This window comes from Martes martes (genome assembly GCF_963455335.1).
Source record: "Martes martes genome assembly, chromosome: 1".
NCBI classification, from domain to species: Eukaryota; Metazoa; Chordata; class Mammalia; order Carnivora; family Mustelidae; genus Martes; species Martes martes.
The window spans coordinates 20,705,627-20,724,844 of NC_137888.1; the positions used below are offsets into that span (position 1 = coordinate 20,705,627).

The window sequence follows — 19,218 nt, forward strand, 5'->3', positions numbered from 1 at the left end:
CCTCACGAGTGTTTCTCAGAATTTTTCCTCCCCCTCAGCCAGGACAGGATCTCTATAGCATGGGAACTGTGTATTTCCCTTCTTCTAGTTCTGTGAGGCTCTGATAGTACCCCGGAAGGTTAGGCTCTTCCTGAACTTGATTCCCCTGAGTATTGACTTCTTTAAGAAAACACAGAGTGCTCTAGGATAGTTCAAAATGGTTTATTTTCTTCTTCTCCAAGAAGCAGAAAGCAACTTTCCTCTGATATTTATTGTGGCAACCTGGTTGAGCTTCTGGAGGTATACCAACAATATTGTGAGATCTCTCATGACTGGGTCACCTTGAATAAACTTTTAGCTCTCAGACTCATCTTCAATAAGTCTCCAGCACTTCATCAATTCCAGTCCCATTTTCCCGTCATGGTGCTGTTCCCTGGCAGTTCCAATCCCGAGTCCCGAATCCAGGTAAGTCTTGACTCCCTGTACTCCCCTTTCTTTCTCCCAGATCCTGAGGCAGGGGTTTTCCCTGTGTCCTCCCCTCTTTTAGGGATCCAAGAAGCACTGCTGATTTTTTCAGTCTGAACAGAGTAAGTCAGAGTAGTAACTTCTGGGCTCCTTACTTGTGGAAAAAGAAATGGAATGTATGTGATCTATTTGAAGATTTAAAATAAAAAAAAATATATATATATATATATATATATATGAAAGTGTAATATTGACATACTGATCGACATATAGATGGTTGGAATGGGAGAAAGATTCAGAAATAGACTTAAAGATACAGTTAATTATTTTTGACAAAGGGGATGAGTTTATCCAATGGGAAAAGAATAACTCTCAACAAATGATTCTGGAGAAATAATGTATATGTAAAGAAGAGAAAATGACCTTCAAACTTTAGCTAATAGGACATGTAAAGATTAACCCAAACATAGATACATTTTTCTGGAAAAGGAAGGCCAAAGCAAGGGGAAAGAACATTAAAGGGGCTGCTATTCCCTGGAAAATTCTGGAAGTACATAATAAAAGTTTACATCACTTTACTTGAGGAAAATAGTCAAGAACAACTAATACTGAGGCATATTTCAGTGTAATTGATTTTGTATTTTTTCTTTTTGCCGTAGTAATTTACAGCAGCCTTAGCAACTTAAATAAAAAACAATTAATGTATTATCTTATAGTGTTGAGGGTTAAAAGTCTAAAATGGGTTAACAGGGATGCATTTCTTCTGGATGTTCTAAAGGAGAATCTGTTTCCTTACATTTTCCAGCTTCTAAGGGCTACCTCATTCGTTGACTTGTGGCCCCACATTATTTTCAACCATTACTTCTATCCTCTTAGTTCCTGGTTTAGCCCTGACCCTACTGAGATCCTCTTAGGAACTTTGTGTTTACAGTCAGCTCATCTGGATTATCCAACAATTTATGTTCCAATTAAACTGTCTTCAAATATAAAGGCCTTAGGGACAATAGTCATCAACACACAATAGTCTTTGAGGAAAGAGAATGAGCTTCAGACAACTGAAATGATTGGAGAGGCTTCAAAATAAACACTGGTGCATAATATTAGAACACATATTTGTATGTAAAATAAGTAACTGAGTATGTAAAATAAGTAACTGTGTAAGTGGAAGAGCATATAAAATATCATTTATTAAGATTATATATCTATCAATGAACTTACAACTATAAAAAAAAATATGAGGGATGTCTGGATGGCTCTGTTGGTTACATGTTTGCCTTTAGCGAAGGTCATGATTCCAAGGTCCTATGATCGAGCCCCACTTCAGGCTCTCTGCTCCGGGGGGAGCCTGGTTCTCCCTCTGTCTGCTGTTTTGCCTGTTTGCGTGCTCGCTCTCTCTCTGTCAAATAAATACGTGGAATCTTTAAAAAAATTGGGAGAGAATGGGGAACATCCACTAAAAAACAAACAAATTAAATATTCATATTATTGGTAATAGCATTGGTATTCTTACATATGAGAAAAAGGAAATATATAATCATATAGTATTTTAATTCTATTGTAATGTCCTTGAGAAAGGGGATTTTTTTTTTTTTTTTAAGTGCAAGAGCATGCGAGTTGGGGAAGGGACATGAGGGAGAGGGAGAGAGAGAATCTTAAGCAGACTCCATACCCAGTGCAGAGCTCCACACGGGGCTCAATCTCATGACCCTGAGACATGAGCTGAATCAAGAGTCAGACACTTAAACAATTGAGCCACCCAGGTGCCCCAAGAAAGGGTATTTTTGGTATGCTAAAAAGGGATATATATATATATATATATATATATATATATATATATATATGGGAGATTAAATAAACAGTCTCAACTCCTGAACTGGAATTGGAAGTATCAGAAATTAACTGATATTCTACTGTATGTGCTCTGTCAAGTGAAAAATACCTAAAAATAATAAGCAAACCAGCATCAAAAAGCATCTCTAGTGCCTATGTTATGACCTTAGAATGCCATTTCTTGAAGTATAGTTGATTCCAAGTCCAGAGCAGAAAATGCACAATGAGTACTTTAAACATAATATCATTCCCAATAAGTAGGAAGCAATCATTGACTTTTAAGGTCATGTCAGAAGGACGCAGGAAACAGTGTAAAGAAATTTCCATGGGCCAAAGAAGGAATAATTTAAGGATAATTTAGGGAAAATTCCATTGCAGACTGAAACACATCCCATGTATTTAATTCCGTTGTTTCTACATGACACAAAAATAAGCGGGAATCCTTGGTTAATGCTAAGAACCCCATTGGTTATTTTGAATATTAGTATTAAAAGAAACTAATGGATAGAGTGCCTTTCTTGTAAGACCTAAACCATTAGGCAAGAAAATGATAGATGACAAAAGGTTTCTCTTTTTTGGCCAATAGCTGAAGAAAAAATGATAGATTTATAATATCATCATTTTTTTCAATTCCTATTGGAAGAAAAGAGAGACTTCCAATGGCAATGTCTCCTGCTGGTGAACCCGATACCACCTGTGCATAAGACTTGTTAAAAAATTGAACTTCATTCTGAATAAGCCTCTCAAGAAAAATATCAATTTACAGAGAGAGTCACATGAAAATATACAGTATAGTAATATTTGTAGAATCTAGAATGTGGGGAACTCTATATGGAACAAATATGATGATGTTTCAATGAATTGAATGCAAAGAAATCTTTCTTTCAACAGTTTCTTTTGACATAATTTCTTTCGACAGTTAAAGGGTATGTTAAGAGAAAAGGATAAGAAAGTTAAACTGTAGTGGTAAGGGGTGCATTTCTGGGTAGTGAAACTATAGGGGAAAAAAGGAAGTATTGACCCTAAAACCAGGCCTGTGATTGTTCTTAGAAGAAAAAGGTTTGAGACTGGGCAGGGGATATGGAAGTTCTCCAGGTGGGGGGGACCACAAGGATCTGTCTCCTGTCCTTAGTTTCAAATTATTACAGTTCATTAAACTATGCATTTGTCTTATTGATTTACTACATGTGGGTGATTCTTATCAGTAAATTTTAAAATAAGGAAAAAAGGATGTATATTCAAGTAAATTGTTCTTCATTTTATTGAGGATATCATGTACCATCTATCTCTTATCATCAAGGGTGGGAAAAGTGAGATATTTGCATCTATAAGTAATTTGCTCTACAAGTAATAATGAAATTGAAATACATCTTCTGTGGGTCATTTGGAAATATGCATACAAATATTAAAATTATCATATACCTTTGTCCCTTCATATCACTTAAATTATTTTTCCTAATCAGAAATTCATACAAAAATATATTTTTAAATTCTTAACCATAACATTGTTGATTAAATATAGATTATTATAGAGTATCATTAAGTATTTAGATTATGGAATATTATCAGAAACAATATAGGTACTCAAAACTTGGAAATTTATTGGATATTTTAAATTAATTTACATTATTCAATATAATCTTTAAATTTGAATTGATGAAGTGTTAGAAATATCATTTTTCAGGGCACCTGAGTGACTCAGTGGGTTACATCCTCCGCCTTTGGCTCAGGTCATGATCCCAAGGTCCTGGAATCCAGTCCCAAATCTGGATGTTTGCTCAGCAGGGAACCTGCTTCCCTCTCTCTTTCTGCCTGCCTCTCTGACTACTTGTGATCTCTGTCAGATAAATAAATAAAATCTTTATAAAAATATCATTTTTCAGTGAAAAACCTCAAAAAACCCTGTGTGTAAGGTGTTTCATGTCTGTTAGTATGTGTACTGAAAATGAACTATGTAAGAGGTTCAGTTGACTGACCATAAATGAAGCATAATAGGAGACTTTGGAAAATTTCTTCCTTCCCATTTCTGTATGTTCTGAAGTAACCACCATGGACCTCCCTACTCACCTATCATAGTACCTGCTCTGGGTTCTTCTTCTTCTTTTTTTTTTTTTTTTCTTTAAGATTTTTTGTTTATTTATTTGATAGAGACACAGCGAGAGAGGGAACACAAGGAAGGGGAGTGGGAGAGAGAGAAGCAGACTTACCGCCTAGTATGGAGCCCGATGTGGGGCTCGATTCCAGGACACTGGGGTCATGACCTCAGCTGAAGGCAGATGTTTAATGACTGAGCCACCGGGGTATCCCCCCCCCTTTTTTTTTTTTCATTTATTTATTTACCTGAGAGAGAAACCAAGAGATGCATAAGTCAGGGGGAGGGGCACAGAGAGAGGAAAAGAAACTACAACAGAAAAAAAATAAATAAATAAAATAAAATAACACACACACACACACAAAGAAAGAAACTACAACAGACTCCCTGCTGAGTGTGCATGCTCCACATGGGACTGATCCCAGGACCCTGAGATCATGAACTGAGCCAAAATCAAGAGGGAGGATAACCAACTGAACCACTCAGGCGTCCTCCTCCTCTAGGTTGTGATATATCATATCTCCTTTTCCTCCTCTTTGTTCTCTTTAGCACTTAACTGTACTATCTTATTGATGCTCAGTTTGCTTATTTATTTCATGTTAGTCTCTTTTCAAGTTCTACAGGAGGAGAAACTTTATTTTATTCACTGATAAATCAGCAAGGCCTACAGTAATGCCTGCCACACAGTAGATCCCAATAAGTGTTTGAAGTGATAAATACATGATAGTGTTTGCATTATTTTTATAATGTAAAAATAGTAAATATTATTTTTAGATGTTTATATAAATTGCAGAGTGATGGGAAATTTACAGATATTGCAAATACACTTAAACTTACATTAAACATCGTGAAGTCGATTATAGAACATGATTCTATTTTTTCATCTCTCAACTTTTTGAAAGTCTTCATTTTTTTTTTTTTTTTAGTATTTCCACATAAAAACCACAACATTTCAAAAAAAAACAAGTTACAGTGAAGTCTGTGCTCATGGATTGCCCTTTCCTGACCCAATTTCATTTCTCAAATGAACTTCACTTTCTGGTCACCTGATTTTCAAACATCATCCCTGTATGGAAAAACTGCCATTGACATATGTTTTGCATTTAATTTCAACCAGGCTGAGTTCTTTTCAAAAAAATAGGTCTCATGTTTTTCAGTGATGGCAGCAATGTAATAGACTAAATACCACTTGTCTAAAATGCTCTCTGGTTGTGTTGTCCCATGAAATGCATTTAAGTTAAAATCACAACAGTCTTTAACAGGGAAAATAAGAACTGTGCATTTTGTATTATTTGACAAGGACATGGCATTATGTGTTCAGAGGAAGTTTGTGAACTGTATATTCTAAAACGGGTTTATTTTATAATGATTAAGTTTTCCTTTCAAATACATCTTTGCTGCTTGAATAATGCAACTACTAATATAGGAAATCACAGTTATTTCAGTAAAGAAAACTGAGCTATTGTACAAGCATAGAGAAGCACACTCCATTAACCTTTCTGTCCTTGGAAATCAGACTGACTTATTGTGCAATTTCAATTAGCTTGTCAAATAAATGCACTGCTGCTACAATTCTTTTCTTCAGTTCAGTTTTAGGAAACAGGGTGTGCCAAGAACGGAATAAGCATTATAATTTTCCTTTCTGGAGAAATATCAGGCAAGGCACATTGAAGTAATATTTAAAACTGAGTATATCTTTTAACACAATACAATATGAATAACAGACATGGCTTCTGGTATGATGTTTCATTCCATTTTCCTTTTAGTGATGGAGATCATGTAGCCCACTTACAGTCGAAAGAGGATGGTATTACCGGGTATTGGCTATAAAGGAGGCTTAAAAAATGGATAGATTTTGTTTCATGTAGCAGATTTTGTTTCATATATATTATTGACCATAGGATTATAGTACAACAAAAGCAAAAAAAAAAAAAAAAAGAAGAAATATTGTGGGAAGTTGAATCATTAATATATATAAGTATGAAAGGAAGGCCAGTGAGATTTCTCAGTCTTCAAATGGCTACAGCACATTTAACTGACTGGCCATCTTTAAAAATGTATCTCATTCTATGGGGAGAAATGTTTTTATCTTCATTGTCAACTTATAAAAAATATTAAACAATGTAAAAGTCTTCATTTTTTATAACAAGCTTGAAAATTGTTAACCTCTGCTCACTTTCATTCTTTATTTATCAAAGAATTAAAAAGAAAAAAATTCTTAACTTCTCAGGGAGAAAAAACAAAACTAATAACTATTTCTCAAAATATATTATATTCTTTAACCATAGTCCCCCCAAAAAATGGTTCACGTATTTTAGTTCCAAGCCCAGAAATGATGGTGAAAAAACATTTATTCCAATTGAAAATGTGTGTAAATAAGCAATACTGTTTAGAAAATGGGAAAATGTTAATAAATTTTAACAAATAGTGACAAGGTCAGATTTTTGAGACATAATTGCCACCCCTACATTTCTGCCTTTTGTTAGAAATTCACACTACTCTTTAACTTCAAAGAAATAGGTCTCTTCATCTGTTAAAATTAAGCAGAAATTATTTTCTAGTGTTCCTTAGTATTCAATAATTTCAGTTAGTTTTTCACCTTTATTGTTTCCAACATTACACTTCACTCCCATTTTTTTTTTTTTAATGTGACCCAATATGTTTGAATAGTTCTTAACTTTTAGTTTGATCTGATCTTATGTCAAGCTTTCTGGTTCACTTCCTATTCTGCAGAACAAAGAAATATCCAGATTGAAATAGAAGTCAGTCTGTAATAGGATCATTACAGGCATAAATTAATTTATTGGTATTGATAAAGTTATATCTATATTTTGATATTTTTAATAGTCTTACTCACACTTTTTGTTAACAAGTATAAAGTAAAAAGAGACCCTTGTATAATTAAATACTTCTTTGGCAAAACGATTGTGACTCTATCATAGAAAGACATGTATTTAATACAGATTTCTAAATTATCTTGGGAAAATTCAGACACTGGACAAAACTTTAAAAAAGAAAAGAAACATATTTCCTTTGACTTCACTTCTGAAAATACTATCAGAAAAAAAAATCAAATCATGTTTTCAATTCAGTGATTTATGGGTGCATAAATAGTGGCACAGCTTGCATCACCCAGAAAGCAGAGCCTTGGGCAGTGAGTTACAAGCTATTATTTTAATAGGAAGTACAATTTCCATGCTAGCAGAGGAAGAAGAAGAAGAAGAAGAAGAAGAAGAAGAAGAAGAAGAAGAAGAAGAAGAAGAAGAAGAAGAAGGAGGAGGAGGAGGAGGAGGAGGAGGAGGAGGAGGAGGAGGAGGAGGAGGAGGAGGAGGAAAATGGGAAAGCCATTGTAATTCTAGAATTCTGCTCAGTAATACTGATTACTTGACATCCTCCCCCAAAAAAAAGAAGAAGAAAAAGAATGCAAGAAACTAAATAAACTGATCATGTAGATTGTCCATGGGTTGTAGGGGAGGGGTGAGATTTTATGTCTTAGCTGAAAACTTCTATCAATCACATTTCCAAACTATGCATATGGGCACTGAATGGAATCCTCACATTGTATCAAAGGGAAGCATTAGAAAAAAAGGAAAAGGGAGAAAATGACTAGGTTATGTTCTCATGAAGCTAACTGTCCCTTATGCTCTGTGATAGCCAGAATAAGAGACGGGGGAGGTCAGGAGAGCCTTGGTAGTGAAGGGGTGTCTGATAAAGGAAGACAGACACTATAGCACAGACTCATAATATTCAATCATTGTCACAATATCATTGTAGATTTTCATTAACAGGAACTAAAAACAAATGCCTATATTTAAGATTGTGGATAGCCCTTTTTGTTCACAAAAGACCTAGATTGTTTGAAAGTGTCAAAGGAAAAAAAAAAATTAAGATAATCTATTTTGGTTTTACTTTATCAAGCATGAACAGACATGGTTAATAGTCATGCTCCTCTGTGCATTAGGTTTCATTTTGTTTTTAATTCTTATTTGCTGTCTGTTTTACAGAACATGGAGGATCTCAGAAAGGTTTTAACTAAATATTAGAATAAAATCCAGGGGCACCTGGGTGGCTCAGTGGGTTAAGCCGCTGCCTTCGGCTCAGGTCATGATCTCAGGGTCCTGGGATTGAGTCCCGCATCGGGCTCTCTGCTCAGCAGGGAGCCTGCTTCCCTCTCTCTCTCTCTGCCTGCCTCTCTGCCTACTTGTGATCTCTCTCTGTCAAATAAATAAATAAAAATCTTAAAAAAAAAAAAAAGAATAAAATCCAGATTGAGGGCTACAAAGAAATGTAAGATCAGGTCAGTGGGGTCAGGGGTGGTGGTGGTGTTTAAAAGAAGAATGGGAGAAAACAGACTTAATTGTTGATATATTTTAGAACTACAAAAAGGAAATAACATTTGCTGAACACTGTGTATGCTCTCATGCACCCTAAGTGCATTTCAAGGCCTTTCCACTTTAGTGAGTTGAACATGGAAGGTTTTTTTCTCCAGATTTTTTAGAGCTCATTCCCAAACTTCAAATCTTTTGAGATTCTGCCTTCTTACATGAAACTGAAGCAATCTAAAATATGAATATTTCTACTATATCTGACCTTCCCTGACCACTTTATTAGAAATGGTAGTCCCCATCACTTTCTGTTTCTTTTCCCTGATTTATCTTTGCACAACATGCATAAACACCTGACACTACATGACCTATCTCTTTGTTCATTGGTTATTTCTCCTGGGTCACTCAAGGTTTTAATTGCAGCCAAAAGCAGTGACTCTGTAAATTAAGCAGAAAGAGAGTTCATAAAAAAATAAAAACAAAACAAACAAACAAAAACAAAAAACAGCTCATGGAATTGTTTATAGGGCCAGAGAATGAGTTTCAAAACTCAACAACGTGATGGAGAAAAAGGGCCCCGGGAGGAAGTGTCACAGTCTCCAGCCACTATCTGACTGAGCACTAGAGGCACCCAGCTTGCATTGTTGATGCTGCTGGCCTCCTCCAGGCTTCTTCCGTGCCCAAAACTCAAACCACAGCTGTTCCTGAAGTGCAGATGCCTCTTCAATTAGCCAAAAATTAATTTCCTTCTCCTTAGAGTTTTCTTCCTTAATTTGCTCACTTCTAAATCAGAGTCTCTTATAAATAAGTCTGAATGAAGGAGGTTTGGCTCAATTAAGGTTGAATACACTTTATAGATTGGGATTTTTTTTGAGTACCTCATTTGAGAAAGAAGTTAGTCTGATGGTTTCACATTTTTTAATGTCTTTAACTGAAGTTTATAGGATAATCCTAATCTTTATAGTATTCAAACTAATCACTGACAAATTTATGTCCAACTCTACTTTTTTTTTCAAAAGGAAGAATCTCCCTTGAATGTTTTGAATAATTCAAGTCTCCAAATCATTTCTCTATGTCAATCAAGAATTTATATATATGTATATATATAAAACGTATTATAGTATAATATATATATAGTGATATAATGTATGTTGTAATACATATGTTACTATAAAAAGAAACATTTTCTCTCTATAATTTTATATGTATTATGTACTATATATATATATATATATAATGAGAGAAGATATTTCTTTTCGTAATAACATATTACCTTAATATTCACTAAAAGGTCATGTTATCGAGAACTCTACCTCGAAGACTGAATCAATCTGGGATTTAAGAGGGGTGTACTTCTTGTTACAGTGGGTAACTGGGACAGATGTTGGTAGATAACCAAACAGATGCTAAATGATTCTCTTTTTACAAGACATTTATAAAAGAGAAACAAAATTAAATGTCAAAATGATAAAACTACTCTCAGTTTAGAGATATAAACCTCCCCAAACTCATTAAACTGGAAACAGCAGCCAGAACAGGTGTTTATGTAAGTGGAACTTAAAACTTACATGTGGGAAAAACTATCTTCTTACTAAAATAAGATATCCTAAGATATGCCAATTTTCCCTTCATATTTAAAATACAAGGAAATGTTGACAGAGGTTACTTTATGGTCTGTCTTTGGATGAATTTAAATGAATACAATTTCAACATCACACAATGTAAAACTGAAGAAAAGATGTGCCCATGCATAAAGCAAACAAAAAAATAGCCATAGAAAGAGAAAATAAATGCATTATCATTTAAATATAACACTACTGTATTCGAATTAGCAAAACATATATTTAATTATGACATTTAGAAACCAGCTTCAAGGAAATTACATACACATATAATTTTGTGTGGCTGATATTAAAATAATACATAAATTATCACAATGAATGGCAATGAATAAATGATTCTGTCTAGTTCCGTATCTGTTTCTTTTTCTTTCTGGGAATTTTCAAATTCAATAAAAGAAGTGGGTAGTGGATTGACTTTTTGTATATGTGTGGAATGAGGCACAAAGAGAAATGAATTCTCTTTTAGACAAATAGGTGGTGAAGGCTGTCTGATAAACACGGGATGCATGATTACTGCTATATATTAGCCGTTAAATTGTTGTTGGCTCTAATCAGGGACTAGGCAACAAAATAAAAGATGTGTATATTTTAAGATGCTTAGAATATGATGCATAATTGCAATCTAGATTGCATGATATAAATTATGTTGATAGTGCCTTAGGTCAATTGTTTCTGTCCGTGGAAGTTAGCTACATTAGAAAAAAGTAAACACTTCCTGCATTAATCATACACCTACATTTATCTTCATTTAAATTTAATAATTATTTCTCTATAAAGGAAATGTTACAAGGGAAATAATTTCTCTGTTAAACATCTAAAGTTTAAAAATTTGTGTAAGGAGCAGAAAGAACCATCTTGAGTACTTGATTTAAAAGTCTATACCTATGTTTCCAAAAGAATCATTAACCTTTGGATAAATTGTGCATTAATGTCAATCTGATCATTTTTTTTTTGGCCAAATTGAGGTGTTAGTAAAATGTGTATTTCATTTATTATCATTTATCACAAGTTCATATTTTATACTGTGAGTAATGGAAATATTTTAATACCTCTATTGGTCAGTAAATTGGGGTACTCAATATGTAACAGGCTAAATGTTGGTGAACTGAGTAGAATGTGGTTCTCTTGATTTTTGATTAGTGTTCTTGATTAGCAAATTAGAAATATGTGACACTATTTAATATGCTAATTGAATTAATTTACTAAATTTTATTAAATGCCAGCTCTGTGTAAGGCATTGCTTTTGGGGCTAGAGAAACAATGGGAAAGGCAAACATTATTCCTAGATACCTAGAATTCAGAGTATGATGGGGATAAAAAATATGAAATCAATATTCACAAAAATACTACAGATGATTATCCAACTATGTTCTGCATTATAACTGTCCAGAATTTTTTTTTCCTTTTAATGATATATTTCATACCAAGTAATAGTTATATATTCTGAAAAAATTAAAGTGCTGTTTATATGTATAATAGAAAGGCCACAGGCATAGACAAGTATCTTTGAAGGTACCATATCAAGAAAACTAGATATAGTGGGACCTGAACAATGAGCATAAAGGTTGCAAAGAGAAAAGATGGTACTTCTAGGTTAAGAAAGAAGCATGGCCAGAACCTTGAGACAGGTAGAAGCCCATTTAGTTAAAAAATCCTAAGGGTCAGTCAGTGAGGCTCTGGTTTAGCAAACACAGAAGAGTTTTGGACTTATTATCCAGGACTTTGTAAGTTTTGTTAAGACATTTAGAGGTTATGGGGTGCCTGGGTGGCTCAGGGGGTTAAAGCCTCTGCCTTCAGCTCAGGTCATGATCCCAGGGTCCCGGGATCAAACCCCACATCGGGCTCTCTGCTCAAGAGGGAGCCTGCTTCCCCCTCTCTCTCTGCCTGCCTCTCTGCCTACTTGTGATCTCTCCCTCTGTCAAATAAATTTAAAAAATCTTAAAAAAAAAAAGTTATTTAGAGGTTAACCTTACAATAATGGAAAAATCATTGATCGGGGAAAAACATATATATATATATATTTTTTTACATGACTGAAATTCTCTATTTGTTTATAATTTGATATTGTGTCTTATTAGATATAGTTTGATTCAATATACATTAATTTGGTTGTTGGGTAAACAATTTCCATAGCACAGATCATGTTATACTATTATGAAACAAGGTTATCATTAGGGCAGTTAAACACTAACAAGGAAGATCATTTCAGTTTCAGGAACTTTTCTCAGCTGCAATAATTAGGTTATGTTGATAATTACCTGAGTCTGCAGTTGCCTTCTGAAAAGCTCAGTTCCTTAGCTCACTTTTCCACTGACTCATTGTGTGACAGGAAAATCTTCTGATCTAAATATCACAATTTCTTCACCAAATGTCGATAAGATTAAGATATTTCTAAGGAAATCCTAATGGGTTTAGGTTCTATGTACAGTCCTTGAGGAAAAACATTTGCTCACTCATCAATTTTCTTTATTATCAAGTATCCTTTGTCTAGTGATGAGCATTCATAACCTTGAGTCTGAGAGAGAAGTTAACCTGTTGATCTTTAGGGCACTCAGCAGAAGTAGGAATTGTACTGATGCTTCACCAGTCTGCAAACTACATTCATTTCTAAATGGTCTACATACTTACAAAAATTAATTCTCAAAGATGTTTAAAATAAACAAATCAAGTGGGTAACTAAGCTTATAGACCCACTAGAGGATGGGGCCTTATATATGTTCTATGATATTTTCATGTTTTTCCTATTATATCTCCCAGTGTCTATAATTTTTGACTCCAAACAAATTTTTGCCTGTAGGGGTACAGAACCCTCTGTGGGTGAGATGGAGTTGGGCCGATGGTTTTAAACTCAAGTAAGAGGAAAGAGATGAATTTTTATTCTTATAACTTAACCCTTCAAAGTCTCTGACTCACTTTCCTGACATAATGATATGCAGTGAAGCAAGTTGTTTCCTCATCTGGCCCATAAATTAAATGTATCTTTTTAATATATAGATGATGGAAAATTACCCTGCATATCCCAAATAATTTTTTTTTTTCTGACATAAGGGTGATACTCTAGGTAGAAAATAAATTCAAAATGCAGTAATTGAGGTTCAATAGCCATAACAATCTCATAAAGCAAAAGCCTTTAAGCAAATAAATCAATAGCAGCATTAAGGAGCATTAGGAGGAAATGGACTTTCTGATTTACCTCATTGTAGTAGAAAAACCTCCTATCTATAGATACGTATTCATTGGAATGTAGGTGCAGGCTCAGTCAATCCAACTTTAAAGTGTAAGTCATAACACAAAATATCCAGACACATAATAAATAACTTGAGTTAAAAACAAGTATGAAATATTTAACCTGCCAGACAGCAACAGAACATTTTTTAAAAGTTTAGGATAGAAAATGAAATTTACTTTAAGACAAATAATAGAGAACTATTATCAGCTCACATGACTTTAGTACCAAGATTGCACAAAGATAATAGTTTTTCTTTTTAAATAGTGAAATTTAGCAAAAAATAGTGAAGTTATGCATTTAGTGTGCATGAATGAAAAAGTAAAATATAATCCAAAATAAGCCTCCAAAATTGGTACCACAGACCAAAATTTGTTCCCTAAAACATGTGTAGCGAATTTTAAAAATTTGACCATATATTCCATAAATAAAAAGGTATTTTTCTAGCTCTCTCAAGTAAAATTCAATTCAATTAAAATTTGCCTTTGGCGGTTTTGCTTTTCCCCTCATATGACTGGATGCTTAGGACTCCCCAAGTGAGGCACTGGAAGGTCCTTCATGAGGTGACTCTACCCTATCTGCAAACTAACTTCTGAAAGCCGTCTCTAGTCTGCCATCTGGAGGAATGGTGGCTGGGGAATAGGTCACCCTCCTCAAAATCTGAGGGAGAGAACCCATTAATATTGTGGCACACTATCTTACCATCGTGTAATGACTACATTCTTAAATATTCTAGCGTCTTGTCTAGAAACTTAAGTACACATTCTTCTCTACTCACAAGTAAAAAGGGGTGAAGGACAAAAACAAGACACAAAAACCACACTCTCTACACTTTTTTTTTTTTTTTTTTTTTAGTTTCTTTCAAATTCCCCATTTCCCACATACAGGCATGTGCATGAATGTATAGAAAATACACTTGCTGCAGAAAAGTTGTCAACCTCTGAATTTCTTTTTTCTGTATCTACTGTATATGCCAAGTCCTGGACCCTTGGAACACATACAATATAAATTTATTTCTCTGATGTCTCCCTTTTGGGCTGACGGTATCTGACTTTCTTTGCAACTACGTAAGCTAAGGTTGGAAAAGGAAGATTCTAAACGGAGTAGTTGTTAAGAGGAAAATAAGAACATACATATGATCATCAAATAACTTTCAATATCTTCACATTACATGTAAAATATTAAAGTAGATTTTACCAGCTCATGTCTAGAAGGCTTGTGCAGTTGTGTGAATAAATTAACATTAAAATTCTATATAATCAATATAGGCCATTCTAAACACATTTAAGAAGATGGACTATGCTTTGTTGATGAAAACAAATCAGCTCTGTTTTAATAACTGTGTTTCCTATTTTACTTGTTCTTAATTTTTATTTCACACATGACAAATTATTTTTGAGTTTTTACTGTTTTCATTTATGTATCATAGGAAAAATAAATTGATTTTAAGCAAAGATTTATTTATGAATTAATCATTTGGGAGCAATCAATATACTTCTCCATACCAAAACACCACTAAAAACATCCTACTTAGTATACCAGAGTGGCACACTCTGTTAAGCAGTCTGCCTTCAGATCAGGTCATAATCCCAGGGTCCTGGAATTGAGGTCTGCATTGGGCTTTTACTCAGCTTTTACTTCTCCCTCTGCCTGCTGCACCCCTTGTTTGTGCTCGCTCTCTCTCTGACAAATAAACAAATAATTTAAAAAAAAAAAAAACACTATGTGCACAATCTATCTCTTTTCTGCTCTGTTAGCAATCATTTATCTGAAACTTCTCAGTAGGCATAGAGAAGATTAAACATCCTACACCTCTCTTTCCACCTATAGCATCATGGAAGTCTGGAAATCAGCTTATAGAAATTATATTTATAGAAAAGTGGAGGTGGTGGAATAGGAAAAAGAATATGTCTATGTTTGTCACTAAGCCCAATATGTGAATATATGCACATGGCTGTCTTTTTTTTTTTCTCTTGATGTGTATCCTTAATCTTTGACTATCACATTCTTACACTTCACATTCGGATAATTGGGTATATATATTATATAAGCTCGCTTTCCGAACCAGTTCCAGGTCTATTGTAGTTAGGTTAAATTCTTTCAGCCTTTATAGCAAATAGCTGTTTTATTTTTATAATTATCAATAAATTTGTATGTTTTCATCACTTTGTGATAATGAGACAAAGGAGAGAAATTACCTTAGATTATGTGTTAACTTCAGAAATGTGTTCATCTCTCTGGAACCAACTTCTTGTTTCTTTCTTGGCATCCTGGTACATTTAAAATTATAATATTAGAAACTTATATATCTTTTTCTTCTTCTTTTATTAAAAAAATATTTATTTACTTGAGAGAGAGAGAGAGAAAGTGAGAGAGAGAGCATGAGAGGGGAGAGAGTCTGAGGGAGAAGCAAACTTCCTACCGAACAGGTACATGATCCTGATGCTGGGACTCCAGGATCATGACCTGATCCAAAGGCAGTCACTTAACCAACTGAGCCACCGAGGTGCCCTATATATCGTTTTCTACCCAGGAGTGAAGATCCCTGATAATCAGCAAAGGATTAATGGATGCCTACGTATTGGAGTTAGGTAGCCAGATGAACAGCCTTCCTGGAGAAATCCATTCAGTGTTGGTCAGTTCTTAATCACCAAAGTGTAATGTGGAGGGATGGAGAATCCCTCTAATAACTCTCAATACTGCATGAACATGGGGGGCATAAGAAGCATGAGATCAAAGCAACATAATATCATATCAAAGGACTCCTTTATGTCATTTCTACCGGTTGCCTGTTTGTAAAACTTTCTTGTCTGAGATAAAGTGGTTCTCTGCTCAAACCCCCAGTTCTATCACAAACTGATTCTAGGATAGCGAGAAAATAATTTAATGCATAAAACCCTAGTCTGGTCATCTGGGAAAAAAAAATGGAATAGTCATATCTTTCCTACCCAGATTCATTTTCTATAGTTGTGCAATAAATTACCTAAATGCTTATTTGCTTAAAACAATAAATCAGAATATTTTATTTCTGCGGGCAAGAATTAGGGTGAAGCTTAGCTAGGTGGTTTTGAGTCAATGATTCTCCGGGGACTGCAGACATGATTTTGACAGAGGCTTTTCTCATCTGAAGGGTTGTCTAGAGCTGGAAAGTTCACTTCCAAGATGGCTCACTAACCTGCCTGACAAGTCGATGCTGGTTATTGCCAGGAGTACTCAACTGTTAACTGCAGATGTGGATTTCATCATGAGGCTGCTTGTTATCACTTGGTAACTAAATTCCCCTGAGTGAGTGGTCTAAGAGAATTCAAAGCAGAAGCTTCAACATCTTTGAGGTTTATTTTGAAAATTCAAAAATGTGTTAACACTCATAAATCTGAAAGGTAGGTTTTAATTATCCATTTTTAAAAAGAACATACTTTTCTTTATGAAACTGAATTGTTTGCCCAGGGGCTTATAGCTATTTTAGTAACAACAGTGAGAGTTAATGTGCTGGTAACACAGCACAGAGTTATCTTTTTTTAAAAACTTTGTTTTTTATTCCAAGGCTTTGTTCTACATTGTTGAAAAAATACTCTTTTAAACAAATTACTTAAAATTTTTAGTCATTTACTTGCATTTACTTTACTTGCATACTTGAATTTTAATTTCTAACATATTAAATTGTGAGTTACTTGTAGTAGAAGAGCTTTTCAACATTGGGACCATTAAGGTCCATTGGGCAATTATTGTTGCAACTTTAACAAGACATGCTGAAGGCCTGACTTAGAACACTGAGATAACAGTGTTATAGATATATCTGTATATCTATGTATCTATATCTATATTATTGATGTATTACATATATATATGTGTGTGTGTAACTGAGATAATCAGTGTTATAGCTATAACAATATTCATAAATCACTTGCAATATTCCAAGGACTCTTCTAAGTGCTTTGTACATATTGTTCCATCTAATATTCATAATGATACAATATGATAAAATGGGTATTATCATTATTTTGATTTTTTTTTCTTGTAAGGAAATGGAATCATAGAGTGGTTGAGTGACTTGACCACATTCCACAGGCAAAGATCTCAGCTCTTGCAACTGTAGACTTTAAAGCCTGAACAAATACACAAAGGGGTGACTTTCCAGATGCAAGAGAAGAGACATAGATCATGACACTACTAGGGGTGCAGTCTAGTAATAGCATGAGGCTTCTTATCCAATTTCTCTAAAAGAAGTATTCTTTCCCCAAATAAGAAAAATACAGAGTGTAAGAGTATATTGCTATCTTTGCAAAGAAAAAGTACCTTATTCATTTGTGAGATACATCTGTCATGCAAATCTTAAAACTAGGGGTTTCCACAAATCATAATTATTTTCTCTGATTCAGTTAAAAAATTAAAATTCTGGAAAATCAAGATATTGATTGAAATCTTTATATTTTGAAAGATTTAATGATAGTATGATATTTATTAGTCACACAGTTAGCAGGCTGTGAAAATTTGGCAGTAATAGTTCGACACATCCTACTGACATATTGAAGATGCTTATAATTACAAATTCTACAAAATTAATACAGACATTTTTTGGTAACATATTTTTGGCTTTACATAACTTTTATTTTTAAATCAAAGTACCAAAGATGTTTTACACGCATGATCTTTTAAGCAAATGTATAGTTTACTAAATATTCAGACTCTATCTACAAGTTTGAGAAAATTAGAAAAACAAATTAATTTTTAAGGGGAAAAACAACCTTCCATTAAGTAGTTTCCTATCTTACACATGAAACATCCAAACCATTATCATAAATATAGGTTCAGCTCAATCCAAACCAATTTGATTTGATTAAACACATATTTATCCTGCTGACATACTGTATGCTTCACTATAATCTGCTTGTCTGATTTACATGAAGATAGTACTTACAGAATAAAACACTCTAGCTTTAATTGTGGGGAACTAGAAAAATACAATCTAAGGGCTAGAAAATATCACTTAAAAAAAGGGAGGAAAAGCAGTCTCAGTGTTTGAGAAATTCTTTTTTTTTTTATTTGTTGACTTTTATTTCTTGACACTAACTTCCTATTAGAGTTATTGTCTTTTTCACTCATTCACTCACCTTATTCATTCATTAACTTATTTACTAGTCTGTTTTGAGGGCCAATTATATTTCTGAAAATGGTTGATATTGGTAATATAGTATAATAAAACAGACTTTGTCCAGGCTTCCATAATATTTACTGTCCAAGAGTCTTTCAATATTATATACTGATAACTTAGAAATAATTAATTTTGAGAGTTTTAGATTATCTTTAAATCAATAGGTGACATGTATTCATATTTATATATATAGCTATTATATTATACATTATATAATAAAGGCAAACAGACTCTTTTACTCATAAGAATAATTTGATATTACCCCATAAATATAAGTAAGGTAGGGGTTTTGATTATTGGGGTAAAATTCCCAAAAGATGTAGACACAGATCTACATCTTTACTTTCTGGGTAAAATAGATGACAAAAATCGCTGATATTAGAGGACTGAAGATAAAAACCAGAAAGCAAGGCCATGATTCTCTTATCCTCTTTCCTTTGTTGAAACTATAGGTATGAGTGGTACATTGCCAAACAACTAAGAAGCTGCCGTATGCTGAGGATATTTCTGGGATGACAGAACTGAAT

General features: G+C 33.8%; 1 pseudogene across 1 annotated transcript in view; it reads left to right on the plus strand.

Moving 5' to 3' along the window:
- The first annotated feature begins 399 nt into the window (after positions 1–399).
- LOC308352081 (small ribosomal subunit protein eS1-like) overlaps positions 400–19,218 on the plus strand; it is a 117,316-nt pseudogene continuing 98,497 nt past the window's right edge. Inside the window, exon 1 of the transcript in view lies at positions 400–444. The product of the transcript in view is annotated as a small ribosomal subunit protein eS1-like (transcript). The remainder of the gene's footprint in view (positions 445–19,218) is intronic.